Source organism: Bos javanicus, chromosome X (genome assembly GCF_032452875.1).
Source record: "Bos javanicus breed banteng chromosome X, ARS-OSU_banteng_1.0, whole genome shotgun sequence".
NCBI classification, from domain to species: domain Eukaryota; kingdom Metazoa; phylum Chordata; class Mammalia; order Artiodactyla; family Bovidae; genus Bos; species Bos javanicus.
In genome coordinates this window covers 3,190,644-3,212,530 of record NC_083897.1, presented here as the reverse complement: position 1 = coordinate 3,212,530, position 21,887 = coordinate 3,190,644, and the positions used below count along the sequence as shown (strand labels likewise).

Below are 21,887 nucleotides of genomic sequence, written 5' to 3'. Positions count from 1 at the left end.
CGGCACCACGTGATGCGCCGCCTCGCCGCTCATTGGCCGGCGGCGGGGCGATTGTTACAAAACCAGACAGTTTTGTAACAGTGTTGCGCTTGCTTCTTTTGGCTTCGCTTTTCTTGGCTTCTTTTTGCGGTTGTTTGTGTTTACACTCTGTCTTATTTCTCCCCTCGCGATGTGGTTCCTTTTTGGGAAAGTGAAGAAGAAGAAACAACAACAACAAAAAGCACCAGTGTCTACTCTTGGGCTTCTCCGTCTCCAAACCCTACTCCATCCCACCTCCAAAGCCGTCAGCAAACAGGTCTCCGCCAGCCGCTCACTAACTGCCCCCTCCCCGCTCGAGAAGCACAGTCCTCCAGGTCTTTAGGTTCTTAGGAGGTTTGCGCTCCCAGGGGCGACAGCGGCTGTCTGCGAACGGAAGCACCTTGGGAGTGTTCGGGGCAGCCCTTCACCTGGGTCCCTGCCCCAGCTCCTCTCATGCGGGGTCCCCGGCCACCTTCCCCAGGGAATCCCCCAAAGGTAGTAAGTGTGGTTATCCGAGGGCGCTTGGTCTCCTGTGCTGCGAGTGACTCCGAGCAGCGGGCCCGGCGGGCTCAGCACTTTGGCTGCGCTCGCAGAGCGGAAAGAACAAGCGGAGAAGATGCGCTAGCCGGCCCGGACCGGGAGGAGGCCCCCCGCGCGCCCTGCTTCTTCACCTCTCTCCCCTCCAGCGATGGAACCTGCGCCTGGGCGGGCGGCCGGCGCCCAGGCCCTGGGGGCCACCGGCTGGATGGGCGCGGCCGCGAGCCCAAGGCCTGCTGGGTCAGTGGGTATTCTGGGGGCGTGGGAGAACCGCGAGGGGAAGACAGGAACCCAGAGCGCGGCTCAGGAGAAAGTCTGCGAGTCCCGGCGCGCTCCAGCGGCCGGCTCAGCTGCCTCCAGGTCCGCTGCTCCAGAACGGAGAGTTCTGACACTGGCACGTCACAGTGGGGTGGGGGGTGGGGGACAGGGGGCTGCGCACAGCCTAAGTGCTTGGCTTACTGTGTCGAGGGTGCCCCGCTTACTTGCAGAAGGCCAGAGTGAACCGCCCACACTGTGTCTCCCTCCCGCCCCCACACTTCGGAAGGGAGCCAAAAGCACAAATAAGCAGACAGGCTCAGAGACTTAAAGGAATAACGCACTTCCCCTGGGGTCCCGCTACACCGAGCAGGGAGGGGGGGGTCTGGGCTCGCTTCTGGCTCAGCGGGCCTCGGGAGTCATCGTGCCCTGGATATTGCCTGGAGCGGTGTCTGGGGAAGAGTGCTGTCCCATAGGCCTGAGGACATACAATGGGCTTCTGCTATGGCCGTTTCTGAGCTGAATGACCTTGGGTAAGTGATCCAAGACTCTGAGAGGCAACGTTTTGGCTTCTGAACCAATGTCAAGAATGACAGGTTATGTTGCGGAGCTAAGAACCACAGGATCCATCCAGGCTATGTCTGTTTCCACTCTTTAATCCCCCTTGAGTCAACCCCAAGGTCCCAGAGAACAGGTACTGTGCAGCAATCCTTAGAGTCTCCCTCTGAGACAGTTCAGGGGGAGAGGGTCAAAGGGGAGAAGGGACACGGGCACATAGCAGGAGGGGACCAAGAAAAGAAACCGAGGAACTCAGGATATAGCCAAGAAGGCACACATAGGAAAACTTGGCTAGCAGCCCTGGCTTTGTCATAACTTGATGTGAGACTTTGGGCCAGTCCTCCCACAAGGTCTTACCTTGACAAGCTCTTGGTCCTAATGACCAAGTTCCCCTTGAACCTTGAGTGCCTTCTATCCTAAGACTAGATGTCATGATACCCAACTCAACTAATTAAGTACAAAAGACTAGTCCAGATGCTATAGGAGGTGGTGGCTTGGACAAGGGGGTGAAGTCAGCAGTACTGGTGGAAGGGCAGGTGATTAGATGGCTGTCCTCTTTTTCAAGTTCAGGCTTGAGCCAGATTTTGAAGCTAGGGAAGTCAGGGGACTGGCCAGGAGGCAGAGGAGAGGTCTGTGCCAGGCAATTGTGGAGAATCTGGGGCTCCTGTTGACTTGCTGTCTAAGGGGAGCTCCTTTTATCTTTCAGTTTCCCCTGTTATTCAATGGGGTCCATCTTAGTCTGTTCAGGCTGCTATTACACAATGTCATAGACTGGGTGGTTTACAAATAAAAGAAGTATTTCTAATAGAGAAATTCATTTATGGAGGCTGGGAAGTCCAAGATCAAAGTGCTGGCAGATCCACCGTCTGGTAAGAATCATTGTCCTGACTCAAGCCAGTTGTCTTTGTGCTAACTTCACATGGTGGAAAGGGCAAGGATCTCTGTGAGGTCTTTTCTAAGTGCACGAATCACATTCATGAGGGCTCCAGCCTCATGACCTAATCACCTCGCAAAGGCTGCATCTCTAAATACCATCACATGGGGGATTATGTTTCAACATATGAATTCAGGTGGAGGACACAGTCTGTAGCAGGATTCCCAGTATTAATTATCTGCCTGCCTCTTCTGGCACCTGTGAGGTGGGATAGTCTGTGGGGCAGGTAAAGAGATTCATATGAAAGGGCCATGAGATGGATAATAATGGAAACCTCTTAATTCAAGAATCATATCTCTTTGACAAGTTTTAAAACTAGATATTGGTTATCCAAAATTGTCTTCCGGATGCAGATTTGGGGTGTGCTTTGTTCCCTGGACCACCTTGACAAGTCAGCATCCCCTGAGTTGGCTTCCCTCCCTTACCTGTCATGGGTGGAGAGACAAGGAGAAGGCCAAGTCAGGCAGGCCTGCAGACTTGGAATAGAGATGCTCTCATTAGGTAGCCCCTCTGGGCAGCTGTGGGTGCCCATGGCTAACCATGAAGTTAGGATTGTTCAAACTACAGGGAGCAATGGTGCAAAAGGCAGAACCATCCACTCACCAGACTCCATGAGAGTTTTACATTGTATTTTCAAATCAAGACTGCCTGCAGGATGACACCAAATGGGTTTCTATTAAACACTGGAAAACATTACCACAATGCTTCTCTTTCCTTCTTTGTTTAAACAATTCCATTGATATTCATTGGTGAACCAACTTAAACAAATCTACTCAAAACTTCTTTTTCTCTGCCCTTAATAACTGAAGTTCCTAGAACTTGATGACGCTAAGGAGAGAGGAGAAATGGATGACTCTTTTTCAGATGCGAATATTCTCTTTAGAGGGCTGGATCCTTCAAACTTCCAATTTTATTTTATTTTTTTTGGCCAGGATCCCCTCCTAGCTAAGGTTAACCAGGAAAAAGCCCACGAATTGATCTGTCCCTTCTTTTCAGCTTACTCACAGCAAGTTTCCCACCTGAGCTCTGAGGATCCTCTCTGGGGCCCAGAGGAGAGAGCAGGCAGGGCTTGACTCCAGCTCCCCTCAACTGGGGCAACTGGGCATTCACCAGTTTCACCTAGTGAGCTTCGGGGATGATTTCATTGAAGAAAGGCTTTCCCTTCCTTAAAATTAAAAAGTTAAAACGTTGACAGTTTTCACCTCTTTTAACAAATTTGTTGAGCATCTTCTCTGAACCAGGCACTTGGCTCCCAGGTCTTCCCTTACATATGGTAGCACAGCTTTCCCCAGGCTGGCTAGGGGGCAAGGACTGGCCTCATGTCCTTCATCTCCTCCTCAGGGAACAACATGGAAACAGATTGTACTGAACATTGCAGTGGACATTCTGGCCCTAGATAGCAGTGAGCAGAGGGACAAGAGGAAACCCAGCTGGTCTATGTCACACCTTTGCCCTGGATTGTTCACAAAGAGGGTGGGCAGTCCTACACTTGGGAAAGACTGGTAACAGCTCTGGAAGGGAAGAATCCAGCCCTAGCCAGGGAGCTGCAGTGAGGAATGAGCAACCCCTGCCCCGCATCCCCTCCCCACACACACACATTAGGGGTGGAAGCTTGGCCAAAGCATTTACTTGTTCTTTAGTTGAGTTTCTCATTTTATAAACTGGGAGTGATCCATCAATGACATAGTTCTTACAGGAAAAAAAAAAAAAAAGTAAGGCATGGTGGACATTAAAGACGTTGACACGACAAAGGCTGCCCCTGGCTAACCACAGTAGTGAAAAAAATCCAGAGCTGAAAGAAACTTATATATCAGTCCTGGTTTCTCAAGTGAGGGACCGAGGGCTAGAGAAGGCAGGCGACTTGTTGCAGGTCACAATGGGAGTTTGTGACAGTGCCAAGATTGGAAGCTAGGGCTCTTGCCTCTTTGTTTAAAGTTCTTTCCATGTGACCAGAAAGCTTCCAAAGGACACAGAACCCCTCCCAAATAAATAAGAAATGATTTCAGATTTCCAAATTACAAGATCTGCCATTCAACAAATATTTATTGAAGAGGTACTAGGTGCTAATGGAGCTGGCATTTTGGGGGGTCAAGAAGAGAAGGGCAGGACACTGTTTTTATCCTCTGATAGCTAACTGAGGAAATAAGAGGCAAAGATTTGAAACAGTTAAGTAAAAATAACAAGCAGTATGTGAGAAGTGCCAAAATTGGGAGAACAGGGAGTCCAAGGGGGAGCTTGAAACAGAACGCAATGTCTCCCATGTCCTAGCAAAGGTTCCTTTAAGCTGAGTCGAGAGGATTTAAACAGAAAGGTTAAAGACCACCCCACTGCTCAACTCGAGGGGGTTCCCTTCATACTGGGGGCCACTTGGCCAGGAGAACAGAGAAGAAATCCAAGTAAGCCAGGTTGGTCAAGGCCCAGGAATTTGTATTTTTAAAGCCCACCCATGTGATTATGTTCAGCCGGGAAGTTCACCCGTGTAAAGGATAATGCAGAATAAACTGGATAAGGGTACACCGATCCTCTCCCTAGCTCATCCACAGCTTCTCTGGGGTAGGCACCAATAACTCTTTTCTACACTTTACTGAAGGGAAACCTGAGGGTCCAGGGACTTGCAATGATGTGTTCAAGGTCATTCAGTAAGTAGGGGGCACTCAGTTTCCTGCCAATCAATAGAAACAGGAAGACCACAATATACCGTCCCAAGGAAGATTTTGCTTCATTTCTCTGCAAGACAAGTTGGACCCTCTTGGTTAACCAGAGAGTTCATGGCCCAGAGTACGAAAAGGAGAAAGTCTCTGGAGCTGCCAGGTGTGCGGGATAGAGCCCAGGATGAGGCCAGTTGCTGGGAGTTGGGAGTTCTAACTTTGCTGTGTGACTCAACCCAAGCCACTTCCCCTCTCTCTTTGTCCTTCACCTATTAATAACGATGCCCCACGTCACTGTTGGGATAGCTACCAGTGATGGAAAATGCACAGCGAGCTTTGTCCTGATGTGATTCCTGGGATCCACAGCCATCTGCTGACTGTTGTGAGTAAAATATGTGCTGGCTGCCTTCAGAGTAGAGGTATTTTCTTCCCCAAAAGAGAGAAGGCTAGAGGCCTGAAGCTGGACTCTGCCTCTTTGGGGGCACTGACCGATGTGAGGCTCTGGAGATCTTGGTAGAGAGCAGTCTAGTGTCAGGAGGAAAAAGAAAGAAAAGGGAGGTTATCTGGAGGGAAAGCAGCAAGCATTCATCAGAAGGAAAATATCAGAAGCCTTGGGCAGGACTGGGAAATGGTTAAAATTAAGGCTTGGATCTTCTTTTACAAATTGTGGTAAAATATACAAAATGCAAAATTGACCATTTTAGTTATTTTTAGGCATACAGTTCAGTATTAAGTTCATTCATATCCTTATGCAACCATTGCCACCACCCATCTCCAGAACATTTTTTTTCATTTTGCAAAGCCAGAACTCTGTCCTCATTAAATAACCACCCCATTCCCCACTCCCTCCAGCCCTGGAAACCACCATTTGACTTTCTGTCTCTGTGAATTTGACAACTCTCAGTATCTCAAAGAAGTGGAATCCTGTGGTATTTGTCCTTTTGGGATTGGCTTATTTCACTTAGTATAATGACCACATTGTTTATTCATGTTGTAGCATGTGTCAAAATTTTCTTCCTTTTAAAGGCCAAAAAATAATCTGTTGTATGTATATTCATTTATCCATCAGTGGACACTTGGATTATTTCCACATTTTGACTGTTGTAAATAATACTGCTATGAACACAAGTATCAAATATCTCTTCCAGACCCTGCTTTTACTTCCTTTGGATATATATACCTAGAAGTGGAATTGCTGGATGTACAGTAATTCTATTTTTAATGTTTTTGAGGATCCACTATACTATTTTCCACAGTGGCTCCTACCAGCAATGCATAAGGGTTCCAATTGCTCCATACCTTGCCAACATTTGTTATTTTCTGTTGTTTTCTTTTTTATAATAGCCACCCTAGGGGGTGTGAGGTGGCATAGCATTGCAATTTTGATTTGTGTTTACCTAGTGATTAGTGGGAGAAGGCAATGGCACCCCACTCCAGTACTCTTGCCTGGAAAATCCCACCGTGGAGGAGCCTGGTAGGCTGCAGTCCATGGGGTCGCTAAGAGTCGGACTCGACTGAGCGACTTCACTTTCACTTTTCACTTTCACGCATTAGAGAAGGAAACAGCAACCCACTCCAGTATTCTTGCCTGGAGAATCACAGGGATGGGGAAGCCTGGTGGGCAGCTGTCTAAGGGGTCGCACAGAGTCAGACACAACTGAAGTGACTTAGCAGCAGCAGCAGCAGCAGTGATTAGTGATTTGAGCATCTTTCCATGTGCTTATTGGCCATTTGTATATCTTCTTAGAAGACTTGTCTATTAAGTGTTTTCCTATTTTAAAATAAGATTGTATGTGGCTGAATGAAATTTTGCCATTTGCAACAAGGTGGATGGAATTAGAGGGTATTGTGATAAGTGAAATAAGTCAGACAGAGAAAAATGAGTACTGTATGATCTCACTTATATGTGGAATCTAAAAAATACCAACTAGTGAATATAACCAAAAAAAGCAGATTCACAGATATAAACTAGTGGATACCAGTGAGGAAAGGGAAAGGAGGAAGGGCAACATAGGAGTAGGGGATTAAGGGGCACAAACTATTAGGTATAAAATAAGCTACAAGGACATATATAATACAACATAGGGAATATAGCCAATATTTTATAATAACTATAAATGAAGAATAATTTGTAAAAATTGTGAATCACTGTATTGTACATCTGTAACATATAATGTATATCAACTATATCTCAATTTAAAAAAAGAATGAAAAAAACTGGGTTGTTTGTTGTTGAGTTTTAAGTGTTTTCTGTGTATTCTGGATATTAATCCCCTCTCAAATATGTGATTTGTAAATATTTTCTCCCATTCCATGGGCTGCTTCTCACTCTGTTGATAGTGTCCTTATCTGAAACTCTGGCAGAACTGAGCGATGATTAGAACCAGGGTTTGGATCATGAACTCAAAGTTTCTGGATTCAAAATCTGGTTATTTGATATTGGGAAAGCTAATTAACCTCTTTGAGCTTGCCTTACTTTTTCCATCTGAAAAATGGGAATAATGTTTATAATAGCACCTAGCTTGCTATTGGATTAGCCAGAAAGTTCATTTGAGTTTTTCTGTAAAAACCTGAATGAACTTTCTGGCCAACCTAATATAATCAGGAATAAATGCAATCACATCTAAAATCTCACCACAGAATCTAGCCTAGATTAGCTGCTCAATAAATGGTAACCTTTATTAGTATTGGGCATAATAAGGGACCAGGATGATGTAACTGAAATCTGATATTAGTTATTATAAAATGGGTGAGTAGGCCAACAATATTAACCAACCTGAACACTGTAATATTACATAATACTTATTAACACTGGTGTAGCAAGTTGTAGTTTATGAATCATTTCAACATACATCGTTCATTCAACTTGTCTTTGCTGGAAACATAATGATGATAAGTCACAATCCTGCAGAGCTGAGTCGGAGAAAACAAGGCAAAAGGTCATTTCAATCAGGGCCATGAGTGCCAAGGAGTCAGAAGCATGGGATGCTGGGGAGCACAGAGAAGGAGCAGGTCAGACTGGGAGAGGACTTCCCAGGTGGGTGGAATGGATATTGGATTCCACAGGACTACAGGGTTAGGGGGAGGACAGGGTGCTGGAGCGGGCTGAGTGTTCTAGCTAGAAGTAAAAGCTATGCAAAGGCTGGAGGTGAGAGAGGCTGCCTCATTGGGGAACAGCTACTAGTTTATTGTGGCTTGAGCCTGGAACTTAAGAGAGAGGAGCAGTGTGAGATAAGCCTGGAGAGATAGACAGGTGCCAAAAAATGAAGGGCCTTGTAGACCAGGGCCAGGATTTGGGTCTTATCCTGAGAGTAATAAGAAGCTATTGAAGGGTTTTAAGCAGATTCACCATGTAACTGGCTTTGAGTTTTAGAAAGATAGATCTCTTTGGCTGCAGTGTGTACAGCAGAATGTAAAGGATGCAGCCTGGGGCAGACCAGGTAGAAAGATGAACTAAAGAAGGAACCACAAGGACAGAGAGAAGTGGGGGGTTCAAAAGACATTTAGGATAACATGGAGCAGATGTAGGGACTGATGGGATGACCTCAATTGACTGGGAATAACTCTGGTATTAGCATCATTCCTTCATTTGAGATGAGCAGCAGAGGCTGAAGAAGGTGAAATAATTTGTACCAGGTCCCAGAGCCAGAAAGTATCTTATCAGGACTCTGACTTTCCACCCTGACATCTCCTGTTCACTCCTCCCAAATATGCTGTTAGACGAATCCCTAGATCTTTATGTATAAATCCCCTTGCAGGAACTCAAGTCCTGTTTCCCCACTGACTGCTCTGCAGCATATAATCCTCTTAGAGGCATTTTATCTGAGTTTTTAATTGGTTGTCAATGTCCTAAGCCTTCACACCTCTGAGCTTCAAGACATTTTCTTTTCCTTCCATTCCACTTAGTGTTTAAACCTCAACCTGGAAGCAAACCCTGACCAAATCCCAGGGAGGCTCAGATGAAGAGTCCTGGACTCAGAAAGAGTGAGCCCAAGTCCTAGGCTTAGCCACAAATTAGCTATGGGATAGAATGAGTCACTTTCTTTCTACAAACACCTATCTGAAAACCCAGGGGAAGAGAACAAGCAAATGCATAGTCACTCAGATTCAATAACTTTGGAATCTCTTTAAACAAATATTCCTTTAAATTGTGAAAAACCACTCTGTCATGAATGTTGGGTCAAGTGGGTTTCTGACTCCGTAAGATGCTCATAGATATTAGGGATTTGCCTTGAAACCCAACTGTTTGCTCAGCAGGGCATATGTCCCTGTTCTGTAGTTGCTGAGCACGGTGTTATCAGACTTAAACTGCCGACCAAGATGTATGGGAATGTTTGGTTCTCTCTCAGACACTTGTACTGGCTAAGACTTTTTTTTTTGGTTGGGGGAAGTGCAATTCTTTGTTATAAAGCCAGCAGGAAGAGGGAAAATGAAGAGGTGAATTTACAGTTTATGGAAAAAGCCCACCAGGCAATATGCCTATCCTGAGGCATGGAGGAGACGGGGGAGGAGCAGTGTCTATGAATGGCGGGACCCTCTCCACCTAGACAGTGAGATGACACAATTATTCTTGCTTCAAACCCCACAAGCTAGGGGAGGCTGTGAGTGAAAAGGGGCCATTGGCAGTGACAACTCAGCCAGGAGCAGGGCCCCGCAGGGCCGGACTTCTGCTCAGCAGGAAGGATGGAGCCCTGACACTCCACCCCACTCCCAGGGGTGGGGGTAGGCTCCAGGCCACAGGCCTGGGCAGTGACCCCCTTGAGATGTGCAGGCCAGGTCGAGTCCAGAGACTCCCGCAGGCCTGCTGGTTCCCTGCCCTCCCGCGGCTTCCGTGAACAGAGGAGGGGCTGGGACTCAGCACCCTGTGCTCTTTACCTCAGGGCTTTCGTCTCTCCTAAGGAGATGGCACCCCTGTGTGTGTGCTTCTCTTCGGTGAGCACCCACAGCCCGGTCTGGCCGTGACACGTGGTCTAGGAGGCCAGTGACAGCACAAGTCACTCCCTGTGGCCGTGGGGTTGGGGCCTCACCTGGGGGCGCACGCCCTCGTTGTACCCACCACCACAGCAGCACGAGCATCACACCTGGCCACAGGTGTGGAAACCTCCCGGGAGGCCTTGCAGAGGAGCCAAAGCGAGATGGGAAGAGGGCGGGAAGACCCTCTGGAGACAGCCAGGCCTGGGCAGGTAGAAGAGAAGCACCACTGACAGTGAGACGGATTCAAAAGCCCCGTGATTCAGTCAACAGACACCTACCTGTGCAGACCCCGTGGGGGGTGTCGCAAACTTGAAGAATGTCTGGACCGTCCCCCTAAAGGGCCTGTGCTTTTCCAGGGGAGCCAAACAGTGTCCACACATCTCAGTGCAATCAGGAGAGCCTGTGGGGGTCGCAGGGGGAGCAGATACAGAAGAGAAGGCTTCCTGGAGGGTTGAGTTTGGGGCCGAGCTGTAAAGCAGAGCTCAGGACTGATCAGGGAGTGTGCCCTGCCATGCCCGCCAGGAAGCAGAGACCTCTTCCAGCTGTTGTTGTCCTGGGTCCTTCCCTCGTTTCTCCTCTCCCAACCCTGATGATGGATATGCAAAGGGAAAGGATGTGGCCACTTCTGTTGACCAACAGGGAGTGGGGTGGGGAAAGCTAGCACCTTCCTTTAAGGAAATCTGTCATTGAAGTCCAAGTGTCTTCCCCTCTAGACCATGAATTAGGGCAAGTCACAAATCCTGGACATCTGTCAATCTCCAGCCCCCAGCACAACTCCCAGTAAATAGTAAGTGCTCAGTAGATGCTTAGAGAATGGCTGAATAGCTAGGGTCTGGAACATTTGTCCTGTAACTTCAAGTGGACAAACCAGCTTTTCATGACCTGAGAAGACACTTGTTTTCCTATAATAACATCCCCTTCCTTCCCCCACCCCAAGACTCAGGCTTTTATTATAGCCAAGGAGACTCTGAGACGTCATGTGCACTTTAACACAACATCCTGCCTTTCTGGCCTCGCTCAGTCAGGGGATGCTACCTTCTTCTGAAACTCAAGTTCTCCATCCTCTTGGAAGACTTTCCTGACAAAAGCCCTCACACAGTGACTCCTCCTACCTCTCCTGGCTGCACAGTTGAGTGAGTCATTCGTTATATTATAGGTAAATGTGTTTGAATCATAGAGATGTTTCATGTACGGCCTTTTCTCCCAAAGAGATGGTGAACCTCTTGGTGAGTCAGAGATGGTAGTCCCTGCTTTTCTGTGCCCAGGAATGTCTCCCAAAATGTAATGCACACAGTCAGTTCAGTTCAGTCGCTCAGTCGTGTCCGACTCTTTGCGACCCCATGAATCGCAGCACACCAGGCCTCCCTGTCCATCACCAACTCCCGGAGTCTATTCAAACCCATGTCCATCAAGTCGGTGATGCCATCCAACCATCTCATCCTCTGTGGTCCCCCTCTGCTCCTGCCCTCAATCTTTCTCAGCATCAGGGTATTTTCAAATGAGTCAGCTCTTCGCATCAGGTAGCCAAAGTATTGGAGTTTTAGCTTCAACATCAGTCCTTCCAATGAACACCCAGGACTGATCTACTTTAGGATGGACTGGTTGGATCTCCTTGCAGTTCAAGGGACTCTCAAGAGTCTTCTCCAGCACCACAGTTCAAAAGCATAAATTCTTTGGCACTCAGCTTTCTTTATAGTCCAACTCTCACATCCATACATGACTACTGGAAAAACCATAGCTTTGACTAGACGGACCTTTGTTGCAAAGTGATGTCTCTGCTTTTTAATATGCTGTTTAGGTTGGTCATAACTTTCCTTCTGAGGAGTAAGCATCTTTTAATTTCATGGCTGCAATCACCATCTGCAGTGATTTTGGAGCCCAGAAAAATAAAGTCTGACACTGTTTCCACTGTTTCCCCATCTATTTCCCATGAAGTGATGGGACCAGGTGCCATGATCTTAGTCTTCTGAATGTTGAGCTTTAAGCCAACTTTTTCACTCTCCTCTTTCACTTTCATCAAGAGGCTCTTTAGTTCTTCACTTTCTGCCATAAGGGTGGTGTCATCTGCATATCTGAGGTTATTGATATTTCTCTTGGCAATCTTGATTCCAGCTTGTGCTTCTTCCAGCCCAGTGTTTCTCATGATGTACTCTGCATATGTCAAATAAGCAGGGTGACAATATACAGCCTCGACGTACTCCTTTTCCTATTTGGAACCAGTCTGTTGTTCCATGTCCAGTTCTAACTGTTGCTTCTGTTGCTAACTGTTGCTAGTGGAGGTGATGGAATTCCAGTTGAGCTACTTCAAATCCTGAAAGATGATGCTGTGAAAGTTCTGCACTCAATATGCCAGCAAATTTGGAAAACTCAGCAGTGGCCACAGGACTGGAAAATGTCCGCTTTCATTTCAGTCCCAAAGAAAGGCAATGCCAAAGAATGCTCAAACTACTGCACAATTGCACTCATCTCACATGCTAATAAAGTGATGCTTAAAATTCTCCAAGCCAGGCTTCAGCAATATGTGAACCGTGAACTTCCAGATGTTTAAGCTGGTTTTAGAAAAGGCAGAGGAACCAGAGATCAAATTGCTGACATCTGATGGATCATCGAAAAAGCAAGAGAGTTCCAGAAAAACATCTATTTCTGCTTTATTGACTATGCCAAAGCCTTTGACTGTGTGGATCACAATAAACTGTGGAAAATGCACACAGGTGTGCAGTAAATACTTGCTGATTGAAGGGAAGGCAGAGATCTGATCGTACGTTTTAGGGATCCACAAGGCCCAGACATTCACTTGGACTAGGTAACTAACCTTCAGCTCTCAAGTTGCCCTAGAAGCTGCAGAGGTGAGAAACAATCCTGTTTCAACTTCAGATTGAGAGATCAGGAAATCCTGGTTATAGACCCGATTCTGCCACTAGTATGAACTTTGGTAAGCCAGTTAGCTGCTTTTGGCCTCAGTTTCCTCAATTAAAAAATAGGGATATTGCTACATCTAGCTAAGACAGCACAGTAGAATTTGTACATACCCTCCTGCATGAAACAACCGAAAGAAAAAAATCCAGACAATATGAAGCAACAATTTTCAAGACACTATATATTAGGCAACAAAGAACAGTGATCCTAGAGAGATGGAAAGCAAATGAGATGAGCCCTATGAATGACTAGCTTATTTTTAAAACAACTTTATTGAGATATAATTCATATCCATAAACATTATAATTAATTATAATTCACATTCATCCATTTCAATTATACAATTCAATGGTTTTTAGTCTATTCACCAACATGTGTGATCATCACTAATGTTAGAACATTTTCATCACCTCAGAAAGAAATCTCATAGCCTTTAGTTTTCTATTCCCTATTCCCTCCAGCCCTAAGCAACTACCAATCTACTTTCTGTCTACAGACTTCCTTATTCTGGACATTTCAAATAAATGGAATCATATAACATGTGGTCTTTTGTAACTGGCTTCTTCGACTCAGTATAATGTCTTACAAGATGCATCCATGTTGTAGCCTGTATCAGTAAGCACTTTGTTCCTTTTATGGCCAAACAATATTCCATCGTATGGATATAGCACTTTATGCCTTCATCAGTTAATGGACATTTGGATTTGGGGCTTCCCAGGTGGCACCAGTAGTAAAGAATCCACCTGCCAATGAAGGAGACGCAAGAGACACAGGTTCAATCCCTGGGTCAGTAGGATCCCCTGGAGTAGGATATGACAACCCACTCCAGTGTTCTCGCTTGGAAAATTCCATGGACAGAGGAGCCTGGCAGGCTACAGTCCATGAGGTCACAAAGAGTCGGAGAGGACTGAACTATTGAGCACACACACACATACCTACCTTTTGGTTATTATGAATAATGCTGCTATACACAAGGTTTTTTGTGGGCATATATTTTCCTTTCTCTTGGAAGGAAGATATTCTTCAATTCTTGGAAGAGATTGTTGGATTTATTTTTTTTTTTAATTGAAGGATAAACACTTTACAGAATTGTGTTGGTTTCTGCCAAACATCAACATGAATCAGCCATAGGTATTCATATGTCCCCTCCCTGTTCTTCGTTTTCAAGATTCCTTTGACTATTCTGGGCCACGTGCAATTCCTTGTGAATTTTAAAATCAGCTTGCCATTTGCTAAAGAGAAGCCAGCTGAGATTCTTATATAGATTGCATCAAATCCACAGATCAATTTGGAAAGAACTGCCATCTTAATAATATTGTCTTCCAATCCATGAGCATAGAATGTGTTCCCAAATAATTTATTTCAGTAGTCTTGTAATTTTCAGAGTATAAGTTGTATATTCCTTCTCTTAGCTTTATTCCTAAATATTTCATTCTTTTTGATGCTACTGTAAATTAAATTTGTAATCTTCTTGGATTGTTCATTGTAAGTATACAGACACACAATTGATTATTGTATATTGATCCTGTATTCTGCAATCATGCTGAACTTTTTAATTACTTATAGTAGGTGTTTTGTTTTCTTTGCAGATTCCTTGAGATTTTCTACATACAAGATCATGTCATCTGCAAATAGAGATAATGTTACTTTTCCCTTTCCAATGCGGCTGCCTTTTATTTCTTTTTTCCCACCTACTTTCTCTGGATAGAATTCCATTAAATTGTTGAGCTGCAGACATTGTTTTGTTTCTAAGTGTAAGGGTATAAAGCACCTATACTTTCACCATTAAGTAGATTAGCTGTGGGTCATAGAAGTCCTTTGTCAAGGTGAGGAAGTTCTTTTCTATCTCTAGTTTGTTGAGTGTTTCTATCATAAAAGGCTATTGGATTTTGTCAAATTCTTTTTTTTTTTAATCTATTGAGATGATCATGTGATTCTTTTTTATTCAATCATTACAATATACTACATTAATTTATTTTCAGATGTTAAACCAACTGTATATTCCTAGGATAAATCCCACTTTTCATAGTGCATAAGTGAAGTGAAGTGAAGTGAAGTCACTCAGTCGTGTCCGACTCTTTGCGACCCCATGGACTGTAGCCTACCAGGCTCCTCCGTCCATGGGATTTTCCAGGCAAGAGTACTGGAGTGGGTTGCCATTTCCTTCTCCATAACTCTTTTATATGTTGTTAGATTCAGTTTGCTAGCATTTTGTTGAGGATTTTTGTACCTATAGTCATAAAAGATAATAATCTATAATTTTCTTTCCTTGTGATATCTTTGGTTTTGGTATAAGGGTAATACTGTAACTCTGAATATTCACTGAAAGGGCTAATACTGAAGCTGAAGCACCAATACTTTGGTCACCTGATGCAAAGAGCCAACTCAGTGGAAAAGACCCTGATGCTGGGAAAGATTGAGGGCAGGAGGAGAAGTGGACAACAGAGGATGAGATGGTTGGATGGCATTACCAAATCAATGGACATGAGTTTGAGCAAACTCTGAGAGATGAAGAACAGTGAAGCCTGGCATGCTGCAGTCCACAGGGTTGCAAAGAGTCGGACATGACTGAGTGACTGAACAACAATATATATATACACATATATCTATATGGTAATTGTATTACATGTTCTTAATTGTAAAAGTAATTGTATTACATGTATATACTCTATATACATATAATGTATATACATACTATATATATAGTAATGTGTATACATATATGCATATATATATATATATATATAATGTGTGTACAGGTATACATAGAAATGATACATACAAATGTAGCATATATATAAACACATGTATGGGAATGTTTGGAGAAGGCAATGGCACCCCACTCCAGTACTCTTGCCTGGAAAATCCCATGGGTGGAGGAGCCTGGTAGGCTGCAGTCCATGGGGTCACTAAGAGTCGGACACGACTGAACGACTTCACTTTCTCTTTTCACTTTCATGCATTGGAGAAGGAAATGGCAACCCACTCCAGTGTTCTTGCCTGGAGAATCCCAGGGATGGGGGAGCCTGGTGGGCTGCCGTCGATGGGGTCGCACAGAGTCGGACACGACTGAAGCGACTTAGCAGCAGTAGCAGCATGGGAATGTTACAATTTTCCCTGGTGGCTCAGATGGTAAAGAATCTGCCTGCAATGCAGGAGACCTAAGTTCAATCCCTGGGTCAGGAAGATACCCTGGAGAAGGAAATGGCAACCCCCTCTAGTATTCTTGCTTGGGAAGTCCCATGGACAGAGGAGCCTGGCAGGCTGCATCCCATGGGGTCATAAAGAGTCAGACACAACTGAGTGACTAACACACATGAGGATGATAGCACACTTAGGACAGTGGCTATCTCCTGGAAGGTGTATTAGTTAGTATGCAGTATAACCAATTACTCCCAAAACTTAGCTGCTTAAAACACACTTTCAGGAATCCAGGCATGGCTTAGCTAGGTCATCTGCTTCAGGGCCTCTCACAAGCCTGCAATCAAGGCACTGGCCAGGGATGCTGCTTCACCTGAAGGGAAGGATCTGCTTCCAAGTTCAGTCACATGGTTGTTCGCAGGATTCCGTTTTTCATACACTGTTGGACAAAGGATTCAGTTCCTCATAAGCTGTTGGCCACAGGCTTCCTTGAGTCTCTGGATGTGGGTCTCCCCATACAGCACGTGGAGATATGGCATCAAGCTTCATTAAAGTAAGAGGGCAAAAGAGGGTGCCAGTGGGATGGCAGTCACAATCTTCTGTAACCTAATCACAGAAGTGCCATCCCATTATTTTGCCACATTCTCTACATCAGAATAAAGTCATGAAATCCAACCTAATTAGAGATTTCTCTAAAGACAACATACAGATGGCCAAGAGGCACATGAAAAGATGCTTAACATTGCTAATTATTAGAGAAAATGAATATCAAAACTATGAGGTAGCACCTCACACTGGTCAGAATGGCTATTATCAAAAAGCCTATAAATAATAAGTGCTAGAGAGGGTATAGAGAAAGGGAAACCCTTCTACACTGTGAGAATGTAAACTGGTACAGCCACTATGGAAAACAGTCTGGAGGTCTCTTTAAAAACTAAAAATAGAACTACCATATCTAGCAATCCCACTCCTGGGCATATGTCTGGAAAAGATGAAGACTCTAATTCAAAAAGATACATGCACCTCAGTGTTCACTGCAGCACCATTTACAATAGTAAAGACATGGACACCTTAGTGTTCATCAACAGGTGAACAGATAAAGAAGATGTGGTATATATGTGTATATACACACACACATATGTATAATGGAATATAACTCAACCACAAGAAAAATGAAATACTTCCATACACATATCATACTAAGTGAAATAAGTCAGGCAGAGAAAGACAAATACATATGTGGAATGTAAAAAAAAAACAAATCAACTTATTTACAGGACAGAAACAGACTCAAAGACATAGAAAACAAACTTATGGTTACCAAAGGGGAAAGAGTAGGGGAGGGATAAATTAGTATGGAACTAATAGATACACATTAACGTACGTAAAATAAACAACAGGATTCGCTGTATAGCACAGAGAACTATATTAAATATCTTATAATAACCTATAATGCAAAAGAATCTGAAGCTATACACCTGAAACTAATACAATATTATTGATCAACTATAGTTAAATTAATAGATTAAAAAAAAATAAAAGCAATATAGCTTTCCTGGTGGCTCAGTGGTAAAGAATCCATCTGCCGGTGTGCAGGAGACAAGGGTTTGATCCCTGATCTGGGAACATCCCACATACAGCAGAGCATTTAAGTCTACTGTTGCAACTATTGAGCCCATGCTCTAGAGCCCAGGAGCTGCAATTACTGAGCCCATGTGCTGCAACTACTGAAGCCCGAAGGCCCTAGAGCCTGTGCTCCGCAATAAGAGAAGCCCCCACTCCTTGCAATTAGAGAAAGCCCAGGCAGCAACAAAGACCCAGCACAGGCAAAAATAAATAAGATAAATAAAAAAAGTAGTGCACCAGGAATTAAAGCAGCCATAGTTGGTGAAAAATTCATTTTCACTACCCTTAGGAAGTTCCAGGTAAGGTTGGAAACTCTTGGCATCGTTTGTATCCAATAAGGGTGTTAATCGCACACATGCTCAGAATGCAGATTTTCTGGCCAACATCAATACACTTTATGATTGCTCTACTCTATGAGCCACAGAGCAGAATAAAATCCTTCACTTTAGGACCAACTGTTTGGAGGAAATAGCCTTTGGAGGAAAATGAAGATGACAGCTGTATGCTCATTCTGTACAACTTGGAATGGTATGTTGCCCATTCTCCAAATAGTAATTACAAACTTTAAGCAGGAAATTCAGTTCAACCAAGCAAATCTGGAACAAACGCCAAGTATAGCATGTGGAGGCTCCAGTTACGACTGCCATATTCTCTCTCCCTTTCTTAAGAAAACACATCTGTGGCTCCATCACAGTTCTCTTAAGAATTGGTATGGAAATCTCACCTTTCTCTCTTGTGAAAGAGAAACCTTTCAGTACATACCCCACCCACTGCTTGCCCCTTGGGCCCAGAAGCACAGAACATGCCATTTTGGAAAGGTTTCAGGCCTGTGCTCTTTTTCTTTGCAATTATTTTAATTCCCCCAAATAATCCTTTGACTTTCCAATTCTCAGAAGAGAAACTGAAAAGATGAGGAGAGGGCAGAAACATCTAACCACACTGTCTCATACTATGCTTACGACCTCAAGCCCATTTCTTCACAAAGTGAAGCTTCTGCAGAATTCATAAATGAGAGCCTTAAGCAGGCTTTGAGAGAGTTTTCAAGCACTTCTTAAAATTCCCAGAAATAGGATTTACCAAATGTTCAAAAATAATTATGATGAATCACAATCGTGAAGAAACAGTTTTCCATCTTTATTACAAAGTTATTTTTAAAGTGTTTCTTCATGAATCATACAAAATAACTGATTGCAACACAAATTGTCATCTTCATAACTATTTCTGAGAGGGGGAAACTCTGGCTTAAAAAAAAAGGCAACCAATATTTTAATTGAAAAAACTAATTTCTGCACCATAAAAAATGATACAGTAATGAAACAATGCACTCCTCAAGTGTAAATTATCTCATTATTTAATGTTACTATTCTTAAATTTTGATGCAATTCTAATCCAGAGTAAATCACTAAACTCTCTGGGTAAAATGGCAAATTCTTCCAGATTATTCAATTCTTTCAGGATCAGAGCAATACTGTATGTCAGTTTTTGAAACGGGAACTGTAAACAGAGAGACATATTGATGATAGAGTCTATGAATTCTCTGTCCAGACAGGTTTCTATTCGGAGTGAAGGGATGAGCACTAAATACTTTCACAGGGACTGACACTGCAAACCATTCTTTTTTTTTTTTTTTAAAGGGGGAAGCATTTTAGTAAAAAGTGTGATCTCTACTCTCAGGTCCTTCTGTTCTCATCACTACTATGAATATCAAGCATCTGGTTGTACTGACACTCCTATTCTCAGGACACAGTGTTCTGAATGAAGTGGAGGGTGTTTGGTGCTTTATAGAACTGTACTGAGATGTTCTCCCTACTAGAGCCCTCTTCGTGTCAGCTGTTCCTCCCATCATGACCATTGGCATTTCTGAGAGCACCCATCAGACTTTATTATGACAAATTATACATCGTATTTCCTATTAGACTGTGAACTTCCTGAAGGTAGGGATATGCCTTTTAAGTATTACCTTAAGTGTTTTCTAACACAATGCCTCAAACATTGTTATGATGATAATAATCATAATATGATGCCCTTACTATGTGTTGTTGTTCAGCCGCTAAGTTGTGTCCAACTCTGTGACCCCATGGACTGCAGCACGCCAGGCTCCTTTGTCCATCACTATCTCCCAGAGTCTGCTCAAACTCATGTCCATTGAGTTGATGATGCCATCCAACCATCTTATCCTCTGTCACCCACTGCTCTTCTTGCCCTCAATCTTTCCCAGCATCAGAATCTTTTCCAATGAGTCAGTCCTTCGCATCAGGTGGCCAAAGTATTGGACCTTCAGCTTCAGCATCAGTCCTTCCAATGAATATTCAGGGTTGATTTCCTTTAGGATTCACTGGTTTGATCTCCTTGTAGTCCAAGGGACTCTCAAGAGTCTTCTCCAACACTACAATTCGAAAGCATTGATTCTTCAGTGCTCAGCCTTCTTTATGGTCCAACTCTCACATCCATACGTGACTGACTACTGGAAAAACCATAGCTTTAACTAGACAGACTTTTGTCGTCAAAGTGATGTCTCTGCTTTTTAATATGCTGTCTAGGTTTGTCATAGCTTTTCTTCGAAGGAGCCAGTGTCTTTTAATTTTGTGGCTGCAGTCACCATCTGCAGTGATTTTTGAGCCCAAGAAAATAAGCCCTTACTATGTACCAGGTCCTGCATTCTAAGCACTTTATGTGATTAACTCAACTGATTTGTCACAGTGACCCTACGTGGGAAGGACTATCCTGATTTTACAAATGAGGAAACAACAGGTTGAGTAACTTGTCCAAGACTATACAGGTAACTTAGGTACAGACACAGGATTAGAACCCAAGCAGTCCAGCTCCAGAGTAATGCTCTTAACCTCTAAATAGCACACTCTGTTCCCTAGAGTAGATGTTCAATAATTTTTAAGAGAAATATTTGAGTTTTCTCTAAACACATTTTAAACTTAAACATATAAATGAACTAGTCTTTCAAAGATACTGCCCTGGGAAGCTTCTATTGCTCAAAACCTTTTGTAATTCCTTCTTTGGAATTGTTTTCAAAGTCAGTTTATGAATTTCAGAGGAAAAGTAATCAATACATTGTGATCACAGGTCATTTTAATTAAAGACAGTGTCATTCAGTATGATGAATACCTTATTTTCCCAACAAATAACAAAGATACACTGATCCAAGCAGGGCTTGCTCTATTCTTGAGGCTTACCTGACCTTAAAAACCAAACAACCCCAGGATCACACAAAACTGTCCTCAGAGAGAGAAAAGGGGGCTTAGGAGGTGGGTAAGTACTGCTCACCATGGGTGGGCTCAGTGCTTAAAGAAGATGAGAGATGGAGGAAAGTACTATGGATACCCAAGTTGCATGCTGAGGCAAGAGTGTGAAGGCTCTCTTCTCTGTAATGCTCATTGGCCAGGTGGCCTAACCCTAATTTTGTGAAACCTTTGAAGAATGCAAGATAAGGAACACATAATGAGGAAGCTCAGGTGAGGTATGTGATGCTGCCTAGGAAGAACAGGCCTTTCTGGGATTTGAGAGTGAAACCATGGTGAGTCAGAGGACACAATGGGCACTCAGGAGACAGGACCACCTGCTCAGCAAAGGGCACCAAAGGCAAACTTGATCTGTTTCACAGGTCTGTCTAGAGCTGGGCCCAGTGAGCTCAAAAACGAAGGGGCAAGAGATGGTAGGATGGAAAAAAATATTTGCTCATGTACCATTTATCCATTGAGCACATGAGATGTTTAAAGAACTGTGAGAGACAGCTGGAGGAGCTACAGAAAAGAACGTAATACAGTTCCTGCCCTCAAGCAGTCTGTGATCCCAAGGGACTCCAAGGCTGTGCAGAACTTCTGTCTTGTTGGTAAGATATAGAACAGTGAGAGATGTCTTCTCTAGACTTGCCACATCTTCTCTCTAGCACTACCATTCCTGGGGGTGGAAGGTGAGAGCAATCTTCTCTGGAAAGTTCCCTCTCAGTCTTAGAACTCTACTTAAGAGGCTGAGAATCATTGGGGTTTTTTGTTGGCTTTTGTTTGTTTGTTTTGGCCGTACCACACTTCTTGCAAGATCTTAGTTCCCCAACCCAGGACTGAACCCATGCCTTAGGCAGTGAAAGTACACAGTCCTAACCACTGGATCACCAGGGAATTCCCAGAACCTGCATTTTCAAGCATGGCCTCAGAATCCTTTAGATTTTACAAAGGATGTAGGAATAGTCCTTCAAAAGATTTCCCTATGTGTTCCTAGTTCATTGGAAAATGTATTATTATTTTTAAATATAAATTTATTTAAACTGG

At 43.8% G+C, this 21,887-nt stretch overlaps 2 long non-coding RNA genes across 7 annotated transcripts in view; one reads left to right on the top strand and one right to left on the bottom strand.

The window, feature by feature from the left end:
- The first annotated feature begins 107 nt into the window (after window positions 1–107).
- On the top strand, window positions 108–14,573 carry LOC133242331 (uncharacterized). Its single transcript, XR_009734849.1, has 2 exons — window positions 108–1,343; window positions 14,430–14,573. It is a non-coding gene; the product is annotated as an uncharacterized LOC133242331 (long non-coding RNA).
- The window catches only part of LOC133242330 (uncharacterized), an 89,576-nt gene continuing 72,004 nt past the window's right edge, over window positions 4,316–21,887 (bottom strand). For 2 of the 6 annotated variants that reach the window (XR_009734848.1, XR_009734842.1), the window contains one exon: window positions 13,094–16,524. This is a non-coding gene — a long non-coding RNA (uncharacterized LOC133242330). Of the gene's footprint in view, window positions 5,476–13,093; window positions 19,994–21,887 lie in introns of those variants that run through there. The other 4 variants (XR_009734844.1, XR_009734847.1, XR_009734843.1 and 1 more) reach the window with 4 other exon arrangements.